The sequence below is a fragment of the Saccopteryx bilineata genome, chromosome 1 (genome assembly GCF_036850765.1).
Source record: "Saccopteryx bilineata isolate mSacBil1 chromosome 1, mSacBil1_pri_phased_curated, whole genome shotgun sequence".
Taxonomy (NCBI): Eukaryota; Metazoa; Chordata; class Mammalia; order Chiroptera; family Emballonuridae; genus Saccopteryx; species Saccopteryx bilineata.
Genome location: NC_089490.1, coordinates 150,099,937 through 150,112,453, shown reverse-complemented (window position 1 = coordinate 150,112,453; position 12,517 = coordinate 150,099,937). Strand labels below are relative to the sequence as shown.

Here is a 12,517-nt window from a genome sequence, read left to right as displayed (position 1 = left end):
GTCCACTGGTTGTGGCCTCTGTTCCCTAGGTATGGTCTGTCTGCAGGCCCACCACCCCCTCTGCTGTTGCTGCCTAGGGTGTTTGGGTATGAGTGTTGCCGGTGCCTGCCCATTGGTGCTGTTGCTGTGGTTTCCACCTCTCCTTCACGGGAGTGGCTGTGATCATGTGCTTGGGTGTACAAGCCTTGTTGGCCTTGGCCTACTACCGGCCCCCGTGGGTGGGGTTATGCTCGGTCCTGAGGGCAGTGGCGAGCACCTTTGCTCAGCTGCGGGTTTCCACTTGTTTCTGAGCTTTCACCCCGCCCTTGCAGGAGGAGCCTGTTCGTGGGACAGCTGGAAGCCTTGGATCCATAGGCCAGGTGAGACTGCATGCCCACGCTCAGTAGTGGGACTCTGCCTGTTCTGGGTTTTTGGCTCCACCCCCGTGGGAGGAGCCAGCTCCCAAATCAAGCCACAAGCCTTGGTTCCGTGGGCGGGGCAAGGCTGTGCTCCTGCACCCTTGCTCAGGAGGCTAGTCTCCACCCCTTCCAGGGTTCCTGCCCTTCTCCTGCAGGCTGGATTACAGGCTGCCCGCAGTTGGGCTTGACTGCTTTTTTTTTTTTGCTTGACTGCTTTTGCACACCCCTCCTCCCCAGTGGGGCAAGACTGAGCTCACACGTGAGCCCAGTGGCGGCCAGCAGGCTTCTGGTTCTGCCGACAGAACTGCACCTCTGCCTCCCACTGCCACCCACCCTCCGGTGAGCCCTCAGCCGTGTGGGTGCGGGCGCTGCAGGTCAGTCTAAGAATCACTACTGTAGTCCCAAAAGCTCCTTCCTTCTAGACAACTCTGCTCTGAATGCCGTGGGAGACCTTGTTTGGCTGGTGTCCTGCTTCACTTTGCTGGTATTGCTGTTTCCAGAGGAAATATTCACTTCAGATTTGGGGAGTGACTTGTCCCAGGGCTTAGGGTGGCTGTCTCCCAAAGTGTTTAGATTATACTCTGTGCCTGCTAGATTATACTCTCTTCCTGATACTCCAGTACTCTACTCTCTCTCTGTCCCCTGGAGCCCTGGGTTAGTTGTTGTGAGGGAGGTGTTCTGCGCTGTCCCTTTAAGAAGAATCCTGGGTCTGAGAAATCAGTCTCTTTCTCACAAACAGTATCCTGACTTGTTTCCAGCTAAATACTGTCCATTCGCCTCTTCTAGGCTCTGGAGCTGCAGGGCGGGGCTTTGTTCCAGGGCTCAGGACCATCTCCTCTCTGCTAAACTCACTTCCCGCTACGCGAGTCTCTCCCGGCTAATGTTTGCTCCGGGGAGCTTGGCAGCCCTCTCTGTGTTTCCGCTTTTCCTACCTGTCTCGGTGTGGCTTCTTCAGTGTTCCTTGGTTGAAGAGTCCTCTTAGTTTAGTCCAAAGTTGGTTTTTCCAGATGATAGTTCTTAAAATTAGTTTGTAATCCACTTTGGTTCTGGGAGATGGATGTTGGTACATCCACCTACTCTAGCGCCATCTTGTCTTCTCCTCCAAATAGGGTTATATTTTGCTTGTGGATATTTTACGTGAGAGAAAAGTAGCGAACAACCACTTGGAACTACATTGTATAAAATCCTTGCGCCTTACCTCTCAAGATTATTCCTGGGCACAGAGAGCCAATGGAAAGTCCTTTCCTGTCAGCACTGACCCTTTTTGAGTTAGTCACCTTTAAAATATATATTCAGTTTTTATATGGATTGTTTCAACACTAGGTTTGTGTTGTGTGTGTGTGTGTGTGTGTGTGTGTGTGTGTGTGTGACAGACAGAGAGACAGACAGATAGGGACAGACAAACAGGAAGGGAGAGAGATGAGAAGCATCTGTTCTTTGTTGTGGCACCTTAGTTGTTCAGTGATTGCTTTCTCACATGTGCCCTGACCCAGGTGTGTGTGGGAGGGACTACAGAAGACCGAGTGACCCCTTACTCAAGCCAGTGACCTTGGGTCCAAGCTGGTGAGCCTTGCTCAAACCAGATGAACCTGCGCTCAAGCTGGCACCTCAAGATTCCTAACCTGGGTCCTCCATATCCCAGTCTGAGGCTCTATCCCAGGGGTTGAGAACCTATGACTCGCGAGCCAGATGTGGCTCTTTTGATGGCTGCATCTGGCTCGCAGACAAATCTTTAATAAAAAAATAATAATAACCTTAAAAAATAAAACATTCTCATGTATTACAATCCACTCATTTCCTACCGCTCATGTTCATGGTTGTGGGTGGCTGGAGCCAATCACAGCTTTCCTCTGGGACAACACCAAATTTTTATTGAATAATGCGTAAAGTACATGGGTTCTTGTATGGCTCTCATGGAATCACATTTTAAAATATGTGGCATTCATGGCTCTCTCATCCAAAAAGATTCCCGAGCCCTGCTCTATTCACTGTGCCACTGCCTGGTCAGGCTGGTTTGTGTCTTTTAAAATAGCAGTGGTTGCCTAGTTGTCAGTGACCCAAATTAAGGCCCTGCAAAGGGAAGCACTTGAAGGCCCAGTTGGTTCTTCCTGGGAAGCCTCCCCATGCAGGTGTCCTACCTGCTCACGTGGGTCATGGAAGGAGCCTGTACCCTGACAGTAGCTGCAGCCCTGGAAAACTGGGGGTGCATGGGCTCATGGGAAAGGGGATTGATGCCCCTTCTGAGGTTTTAGTTGTCCTTCCCTTGCGCCTGTTTCTAGGCATAGGCTGGAGTTTTGCGTACAGAGTGTGAGGTTACTCACGAGTGCAGTTGAACATTGAGAAAGTGTATAAGTCGGGAGTCTGTGTCCTGGGTTGGGGTCCCTGAATTTCGGAGTTCATCGAAATATCTCCTAATTTTTATGAGCAATATATATACAGTGTGTCCGTAAAGTCATGGTGCACTTTTGACCGGTCACAGGAAAACAACAAAAGATGATAGAAATGTGAAATCTGCAGCAAATAAAAGGAAAACTCTCCCAGTTTCATACCTATTCAGAGCAGTTTGATGTGGGCTCATGCACAGATTTTTTAGGGCTCCTTAGGTAGCTATCCTGTATAGCCTCTACAGACTCATCACTGACTGATGGCCTACCAGAACGGGGTTTCTCCACCAAACTGCCAGTTTCCTTCAACTGCTTATCCCACCAAGTAATGTTATTCCTATGTGGTGGCGCTTCATTATAAACGTGCTGATATTCACATTGCACTTTGGTCACAGATTCAAATTTAGCGAGCCACAGAACACACTGAACTTTCCTCTGTACTGTCCACATCTGGACTTGCATGGCCGTGGGCTGCTCCGCTGTATACACGGTGTTACATCATCATCTGCGCATGCGCACATGCTGCCACATCATCCTACAGAAACTGGGAAGGTTTTCCTTTTTATTTGGTGCAGATTTCACATTTCTATCCTCTTTTTTTGCTTTCCTGTGACTGGTCAAAAGTGCACCATGACTTTACGGACACACTGTATATCCAAAAATTGGTGGGCAGCAACCTCAAGATTCATGGGTACATATAGGAATTTGGGGGATATCTAAGTCATTATGCTTCTTCCTCATGTCTAAGCTGTATCTTCCAAATGAATTTCTCACCCCATGAGATGAGACAAAAGAAGGTAAAACTGGTTCTCTGATAAATATTTTATTTTAAAACCAATTATAATTCATTCTGCTTCACAAGAATATTTTCATCAGCCAACTAGATCTGAATACTTCTAATGGCCTTGAGTGCTTCAGGACAATACGGCCCACTGGATCTTGTTACAGTTGGATTGCACAAGGCTCCTGATGTCTCATATTTGGTGATCAGAATAGAGAAGAAGCTTCCACTTCTTTAATGCATTTTTATTCATTAAAACCTCATACAGATACACTGTGCTTTATGGAGTGGTGCATGATATAGTGGGTATTAAAAAAAGATATGAATGTATTACTGTGCTTAAAATGGAGGATTTATCTCATTTCTATAGCATGTCTCTCATTTCTCCAAGGTGCTCTGTATCCTAACATTAGAGAGCAATGAATACTGATGTGATCACGAGAAGAACATAACAATAAATTCCACATGATGTTAAATTTATGAGGAGGTGAGTGTGGCCAATAAGTAATAGTTCTGACAGCAGTTATGAAATAAACCACAGAGTCATATGTAAAGGTCTTATGAATTGAGTATAGATTCCTAGTGCTGTTCATTTCACCCATTCTCCTGTATATGTATTGGGATGTTTTAGGACCCAGTGGCCTTTGAGGATGTGAGTGTGAAGTTCACCCTGGAGGAGTGGGCTTTACGGGATTCTTCACAGAAGAAACTCTACAGAGATGTGTTCTTGAAGGAAAACCTTCAAGAACGTGGCCTGAACAGGTATGGATGACAACATTCTTTCTTACTTGCTTAGTCATTTAGAAAACTAGTGTTGCTTGCCCGTCAGTGGAGTTCCAAGGATCAGAATGTGAAAAGGGAATACTTTGGTAAATAAAGCAGGCATGGTCACAACTCATCATGAACTTATTATATAATAATCTTTCTGTATAACATTTTATGGTTTATAATTTTTCCTGTCTGCATTTTAGGAAAACTATGCAAAGACCATGACATTGTAGACCACTATGAAAATCATGGGACAGATTTAAGATAAATCTCACTCACATGAGAAAGCAATTTCTCATGAATCTTTGTATGTCATGAAATTTTTTAAATGGCACAGAAAACATATCAGCCAAGCTTTAAATTTATTTATTCTTGCAGTATTTTCCTCAAAAATGTTTTCTCAATGTGACTTAAATGTTTAGTGTTTAGTGTTTCAAAATTAGTACATTTAGAAATAGTATATTGAAACTCCATTTATGAATACCTTGTTTTGATAATAGCTATGATTGAACCCCCTTGAAATCATTTAGTGGCCCAGGCCAGTTGGCTCAGTGGTAGAGCATCAGCCCAGCATGTGGATGTCCCAGATTTGATTCCTACTCAGGGCACACCGAAGCGTCTACCTGATTCTCAATCCCTCCCCATCTTGCTTCTCTCTTTTTTCTCTCTCTTTTTCTCCGCAGCCATGGCTCAATTGGAGGAAGTTGGCCCCAGGTGCTGAGGATGGCTCCATGGCCTCAGCCTCAGGCACTAAGGAGAGCTTGGTTGCTGAGCAACAGAGCAATGCCCCAGCTAGGCAAAGCATCCCCCCTATTGGGCTTGCCAGGTAGATCCTGGTTGGAAGGCATGCTGGAATCTGTGTCTGCCTCCCCTACTCTCAAGGAATTAAAAAATAAAAAGAAAGAAAGCATTAGTGCTTTCTATCAGAAAGCTCTTGAAAACTTATACTTTCCTTGATTGTGGTAAAAAAATCATTGTAATATTAATAAAAATTATCAATAAATAAGACATTAATAATGTGCTTTTCACTTTTTTTTTACAGCAGTCGTATAGTAGAGAGACTGGGTAAAAGTAAACAAGGTAGTCAGTATGGTGAAAACTTCAGCCAGATTCCAAATCATAACCAGAAGAAGAAAACTTCTACTGAAATAAAACTATATGAATGCAGTGTGTGTGGAGTGTTCATGAATCAATCATTCTTTAATAGGCATATGAGAGCTCACATTACACCCAAACCATATGAGTGTCACGAATATGAAGAAAAGCCATACAAATGTAAGGAATGTGGGAAAACCTTCAGTTATTGCCAGTCCTTTCGACAGCATGAAATGATTCACACTGGAGTGAAACCCTACATGTGCAAGCACTGTGGGAAAGCCTTCAGTTGGCTCAGTTACTGTCGAGCTCATGAACTATCTCACACAGGAGAGAAACCATATGAATATAAGCAGTGTGGGAAAGCTTTCAGTTGTCCCAGTTACTTTAGAAAACATGAACGAAGTCTTACTGGAGAGAAACTGTTTGAATGTAAGCAGTGTGGTAAAGCCTTCAGTTGCTTTACATCCTTTCAAAGTCATGAAAGGAGACACAGTTGGAGAAAAACCTTATGAATGTAAAAAATATGGCAAATCCTTCAGTTGTCCAAGTTACTTCCGAAAACATAAAAGAATTCATACTGGAGAGAAACCTTATGAATGTAAGCAATGTGGTAAAGCCTTCAGTTGTTCCAGATCCTTTCAGAATCATAAAAGGAGATACAATGGAGAAAAGCCCTATGAATGTAAAAAAATGTGGCAAAGTTTTCAGTTGTCCACGTTACTTTCGAAAACATGAACAAAGTCATACCAGAGAGAAACTCTATGAATGTAAGGAGTGTGGGAAAGCCTTTAGTTGTCCAAGTTACTTTCGAAAGCATCAAAGAAATCATACTGGAGAGAAACTGTATGAATGTAAGGAATGTGGGAAAGCCTTGAGTTCTCTCGCCAACTTTCAAAGACACATGATGAAGCACACTGGAGATGGGCCTTACAAATGTAAGGAGTGTGGGAAGGTCTTTGATTGTCTAAATTACTTTCAATATCATGAAAGCACCCATAGTGGAGAGAAGCCTTATAAATGTAAGGATCGTGGTAAATCCTTCAGCACTCCAAGATCCCTTCAAAATCATGAAAGAACTCATACTAGAAAAAAACCTCATGAATGTAAGGAATGTGGTAAAGCCTTCAGTTTTCCTTGTTCCCTTCAAAAACATAAAAGAAGTCACACTGGGGAGAAACCCTATGAATGTAAGCAATGCAGTAAAGCCTTCACTTATCTCAGTTCCATTAAAAAACATGAAAAAGCTCATAGTGGAGAGAAACCCTATGAGTATAAGGAATGTGTGAAGGCCTTCACTCCTCTTTCCATTGTTCAAAGACACATGATAAAGCACACAGGAGGTAGACCCTGCAAATGTAGGATCTGTGCAAAAGCCTTTGTCCTAGTTCATTACGAACACATGAAAGAACTCACAAGGGGAGAAAACCTTTCAATGTAAGAATTGTAGCAAAGCCCTCAGTCATCCCAGTTCTTTACAAAATTATGAAAGAACTCATAACTAAGAAAAAGTCTGATTATAGGGAATGTGGGAGAGCCTTTGGTGCACGTGTAAGAATGCACAGTGCCGAGATACCTTATATATGTAAAGAATGCGCAAAAGCCTTCAGCTGTCTCATTTCCTTGGGAACCCCCCTCACCCCAGAAAGCACACCTCACGGTGGAGAAAATTCTAAATGTAAACAACACAGAAAAATCCTCATTTGTCTCAAATTCCTACAGAATTACATGAGAATGTATACTGGGTAAAAATTGTATAACTGAAAAATAAGACAATTTTTTAATTTTAACAAATGTTTTCAAAGTCCTGTGAAACTACATTGGAAATAATTCATATTAATGTAACTAATATGGGTAGCCTGTTGAAAATTTATGTAGGATACTCTAGAAATTTCACAACATGAAAAAATGTCATAAACATTATACATATATGGTCTTTACTGCTGACTTTTTTTTTTTTTTTTTTTTTAGTGAGAGAGGGTGAGGCAAAAAGACAATCTCCCTCATGCGCCCTGACTGGGCTCCACCTGGCAAGCCCACTAGGGGGCAATGATCTGCCCATTGGGGGTCCTTGCTCCATTGCAACCAGAGCCATTTTTTAGCTCCTGAAGTGGAAGCCATGGAGCCATCCTCAGTGCCTGGGGCCAACTCACTGTAATTGAGCTATGGCTGCAAGAGGAGAGGAGAAGAGAGAGAAAGAAAGAGAAGTGAGAGGGGGAGGGGTGAAGAAGCAGATTGGCACTTCTGTGTGCCCTGACCTGGAATCAAACCCAGGACATCCCCACGCTGGCCCAACACTACCACTGAACCAACTGGCCAGGGTCGCTGACTTATTCTTTAAGCAATTCTTGGTAATATGAAGTTCTACTTTTGCAAGTAAATATTGAAGTGAGATAATATTGTAGTTCCATGGGTGAATTGAAGTGTATTTCTAACATGCAAGTAGGTTTAATTTTTATATGATTTTGTAATTGATCCATAAGGAAAGGACCTTTGAAAAATGACACTTTGGTATTTTTTTTTCTACTGGCCTCCTGTGACAAGTACTGGATATGTTTTACCATTTCATATATATATTCCACCATTTTTTCTTAATGGAACACTACCTTTTCATTGGCCTAAAGAGTTTTATTTTGTCTTTCTTGGCAGTAGATATGTGGCATAAATTTGTAAGTATGCAAAGTTTGTTCTAGAGCATGGTTTTATGAATTATTTTCATCTGTTGTCCCTTGTTCTTTCTCATTGCTTCTGGCTGGGATATGGGCAAGTAAAGATAAGACAGATGGATGCATACAGCCTTTGTAAACACTTGCTTCCAGACTATTTTCTTCATTCTTTGCCTTGCCAAATAAGAATACCTTCCTTGGCTAAAAAGAAATAAAAATAAATTAAAAGAATGAAATCCTACCAATCTGATCATTTGCTGTCAAAAATGAATGGCCCTAGAGAGATTATGCTAAGTGATATAAGTCAGTCAGACACAGATACCATATCATTTTACTTATATGTGGTGGAATCTAAGGAATAAACAAAACTGCAACGGACTGGTAGACACAGAAAACAGACAGATGGATGCCAGAAGGGGAGGGGCTGGAGGACTGGGTTAAAAAGGAGAAGGCGTTAAGAAGTAGATTGGTAGTTGCAGAATAGTCATGGGGATGTAAAGTACGGCATAGGGAATATTGTCAATAATATTGTACAATAATAACTACATATGGTGCCAGGTAGGTAATGGAAAGATCAGAGGCAACACTTTGTAGAGTATGTATATGACTGTCTAACCACTGTGCTGTACACCTGAAACTAATACAAAATCATATTGAATATAAATTGTAGTTGAAAAAATATCCTCAAAACCACCAGTAGCTGCTCTACTTCCATTTGATTTCAGCTTTTGGTTTCTACAGCTGTCTCCCTAGTTCAACATTCAAAATACAGTACAGTGCAGTTTGGATTCTTCCACAAGCACTCATGTGTCGACCAGACTCTCATCATTGAGAATGTTCTCTGATGCACCAACTCCACTCTTCTCTAGATTGTATTTATATGAAGTCTAATTTTTACAGTAAACATGTTCTTCTGTTAATACCACTAATTACTATGTTCCTGATACTCCTATGACAGTTGCAATGGTGCAGTCTAAAAGAACCACATGGGGCCCTAGCCAGTTTGCTCAATGGTAGAGTGTTGCCTGGTGTGTGGATGTCCCAGGTTCAATTTCCTGTCAGGGTACACAGGAGAAGCACCCATCTGCTTCTCCACATCTCCCACTCTCACTTCTCTCTCTCTCCCTCCTTCTCTCTCTCTCTCTCTCTCTCTCTCTCTCTCTCCCCGTCCTGCAGTCATGGCTGGATTAGAGTGAGTTGGCCCCAGGCACTGAGAATGGCTCCATTGACTCAGCCTCAGGCGCTAAGAAGAGCTTGGTTGCAGAACAATAGAGCAATGCCCCAGGGCAGAGCATCTCTCCTTAGTGTGCTTGTGGAGTAAATCTCAGTTTGGGTGCATGTGGGAGTCTGTCTCTGCCTCCCCTCCTCTCATTGAATAAAAAAATAGTAATAAAATAAAAAATGATAAAAGAACCACATGGGAGTTTGTCCTTCTGCTGCACGTGCAGTGACCACTCTGACCCAATCCTTCCATGTGAGAATCTGCACCTTCCTCATAACAGGCAGATTCTGGGTGTTTCCCGTTACCCGTCACTGAGCTCAATCTTTCAATATATGTTGTTGTCTTTGTACATAATTGAAAATTTGTGTTTTTTTCCTCTAATGAACGCTTCTGTAGTTTTCTTAGAAACATTTTATTAACTGTTTAACAAACACTCGTATGCTAAGAAATACTGTGTTTTTTTTATTTCCAGAGTGTATACATTAAAATATTCCATTGTAATTATGCATTTTAAATCAATGTGTAATTTTCTCCATTTGGTCTTTAATATCTCAATCAATATTATAATGTGCATACAAATTCAGATATTTTTCTTCAGGCGAATTATTTTTATAGTTACAATTTCTATCACAAAGCTAGTTTTTTACTTGTTTAATAACAAAAAAAACCATAACTTTCTATCTCTTTCTGCCAAAGACCACAAGATCATATCTGTAGGCAGAGGGTTGTATGAGTTCTAGTATAGTAGTCACCCTTTATCTGTGAGGTACATGTTCCAAGACCCCCAATGGATACCCAAAATTATGAATAATACCAAACTCTCAATTGGAACACCTTCTCTTCATTCTTTGCCTTGCCAAACAAGAATACCTTCCTTGGCTAAAAATAAATAAAAATAAATAAAAAATGAAATCCTACCAATCTGACCATTTGCTGTAAAAAATGAATGACCCTAGAGAGATTATGCTAAGTGATATAAGTCAGTCCATGTCTCCCACCAATGTATTTAATGCCTTTTCCATCATAACTAAACCATTGCACTGTGGCCACAACTTTTGCAGTTTGAAGTACAATAGCAAAGCTAGCACAAATTTATTTTTCCTTCACAATTTCAGGGGTAAAAGATTTAACTTGCAATAGATCTTAGCAACCTGAATATACAATTTTTCTTTCCTTAATGTCAGGAAAGTCCACCTTTTTATTGAAATGAAGCATGTCATAGCTTCTCTTTGGCATATCCAAATTGCTAGCATCACTACTCTTGTGGTTTGGAGCCATACTCAAGTAAAATAAGTGTTACTTAAACAAAAGCAGTAAAATAGCAGAAAAGTCTAGCTGGTAATTGAGACAGCAACAAATGGGTAACAGGTGGGTAGCAAATACAATGTTGATATTGTTGTATGGGAACAGTGAGAAACAAACATCTTGCCACACAATCAGCCAAATTAGAAATTAAGGAGTCTTTAATGCTGCATGTGGAGCCTTTCAAATCAATGTGGCAGGGAACACAGTTTGGGGCTAGCTTTTAAAGGGAAAATTACATACTGACTGAGGAATGGAGAGGAGAGGAAGCATAGTAGTAAAACAAAGCAATTAAACGGGTAAATTCAGGGGGAAACATTCTGAGAACACCTGCAAGGCTAGCCCAAGGCCACAGTCTGGGAAACCAGCCTCAAGGCCAGGAATAGGGTGTCTTTTCAGAAAAAGTAAGTTCTGCTAAAAGTCTCTTTGTTTTAGAGAAAGTAAGTTTTGCCAAAAATTATTCATGTTAAGAGTCTTTCTTTTCCACACTTCAATACAATGGGAAAGGGTGACTCAGATTCCAGGTGGGAAAGAGGAATGATCTCAGATGTTGTGCAACTCAGAATGACAAGCAATTTAATACTTACAAATATTTATTTCTGGATTTTTTTTAAAAAATGTTTATTTTATTGATTAGAGAGAGAAGGAGGGAGAGATAGAGAGAGAGAGAGACTGAAATATTGATCTGTTCCTGTATGTGCCCTGACTGGGGATTGAACCAGCAACCTCTGCACTTCAGGATGCTAACCCCCCAAGCTATCCAGTCAGGGATCTGGAATTTTTTATTTAATATTTTTGGATTACAGTTGACTTCAGATAACTAAATCCACAGAAAGCAAAACCAGATCACAGGAAAAGCCACACTGAGACTGGTAGGGAGGGCGGAGATGCAGAAAGGGCTGCTCACTCCCAGGAATGAACAGCAACTGGGAGGCACTGTGGGGAGGGGTGCCCTGAGAGGTGTGGGTCCTAAGCCCCAGACTCAGAGCCCCTGCCTAGAGCCCCTGAGCCTAGAAGAGACACCCAGACAAAATTTAGCTGTGAAAAGAGCTGGGTTTCTGTTTGTAAGAAAGAGACAGAACTCTCGGAGAAGCAGGTTCCATCTTAAAGAACCCACGCAGAAAATCTCATTCACATCACGTACCCAGGGCTCTGGTGGGGGAGAGCTGAGAGGGCTAGAGTTGCATGAGGAGAGTGTAAAGTTGGAATCCCAGGGAGAGACACTGTGGGCGACAGCCACTGGAACCCTTGTGCTGAGTCATTCTCCAGTACTGTAGTCGCCATCGTTCTGGATGGAGCAGTCCCCTCTGAGTGGCACCAGCCTGGGGAGAAGCAACTGCTCCACCCTCAGGAGTATCTCTTTCTCGTGTCATGGCAACTGGGTTGTACTGAGAAGCCAGGAGGCAGGGGCACATCAGTGACTCCGTTTTCTGGTGTTGAGGCTGGAGCTTCCCCCACCCCCATGCTCCAGAGTCTGAGATTGATAATTCCACCTCACGGGAGACTCGTGAAAACTGTCCAGTGTGGGCAGACCACACCTCTGGGTTTCAGAGGCCACAGCCTACTGAGGTCTATGGATAAAGTCTGACAGACTGACACCTGGGGCCAGGGGCAGAGCCACACCCACCACCCTTCCTAATCCCTGAATTGCCACAAGCTCCAGACTCTAGCAAGGGTTTATTTTTTTTGTTTTTTTTTTAGTGGCCAAGCCCAGCAAGTAGCCAGCAAGCAGATAGAGGCTGCAGGAGGCATAACTCAAGAGAACCTAACCCCCAGGACCAGTGTGAGTAAAAGCAAGCCTAGGTGTGCAGCTTGGTATGTCCATGTGCACCTGGGCCCAGCAGAGGCAACCACAAACTCTGGATTGCTTGTATCTCTAAGAAGGTTGCTGATGGCCAGTC

At 42.6% G+C, this 12,517-nt stretch overlaps 1 pseudogene; it reads left to right on the top strand.

The window, feature by feature from the left end:
• The first annotated feature begins 4,185 nt into the window (after nt 1-4,185).
• Nucleotides 4,186-6,931, top strand: LOC136319370 (zinc finger protein 709-like; annotated as a pseudogene).
• The last annotated feature ends 5,586 nt before the right edge of the window (nt 6,932-12,517 follow it).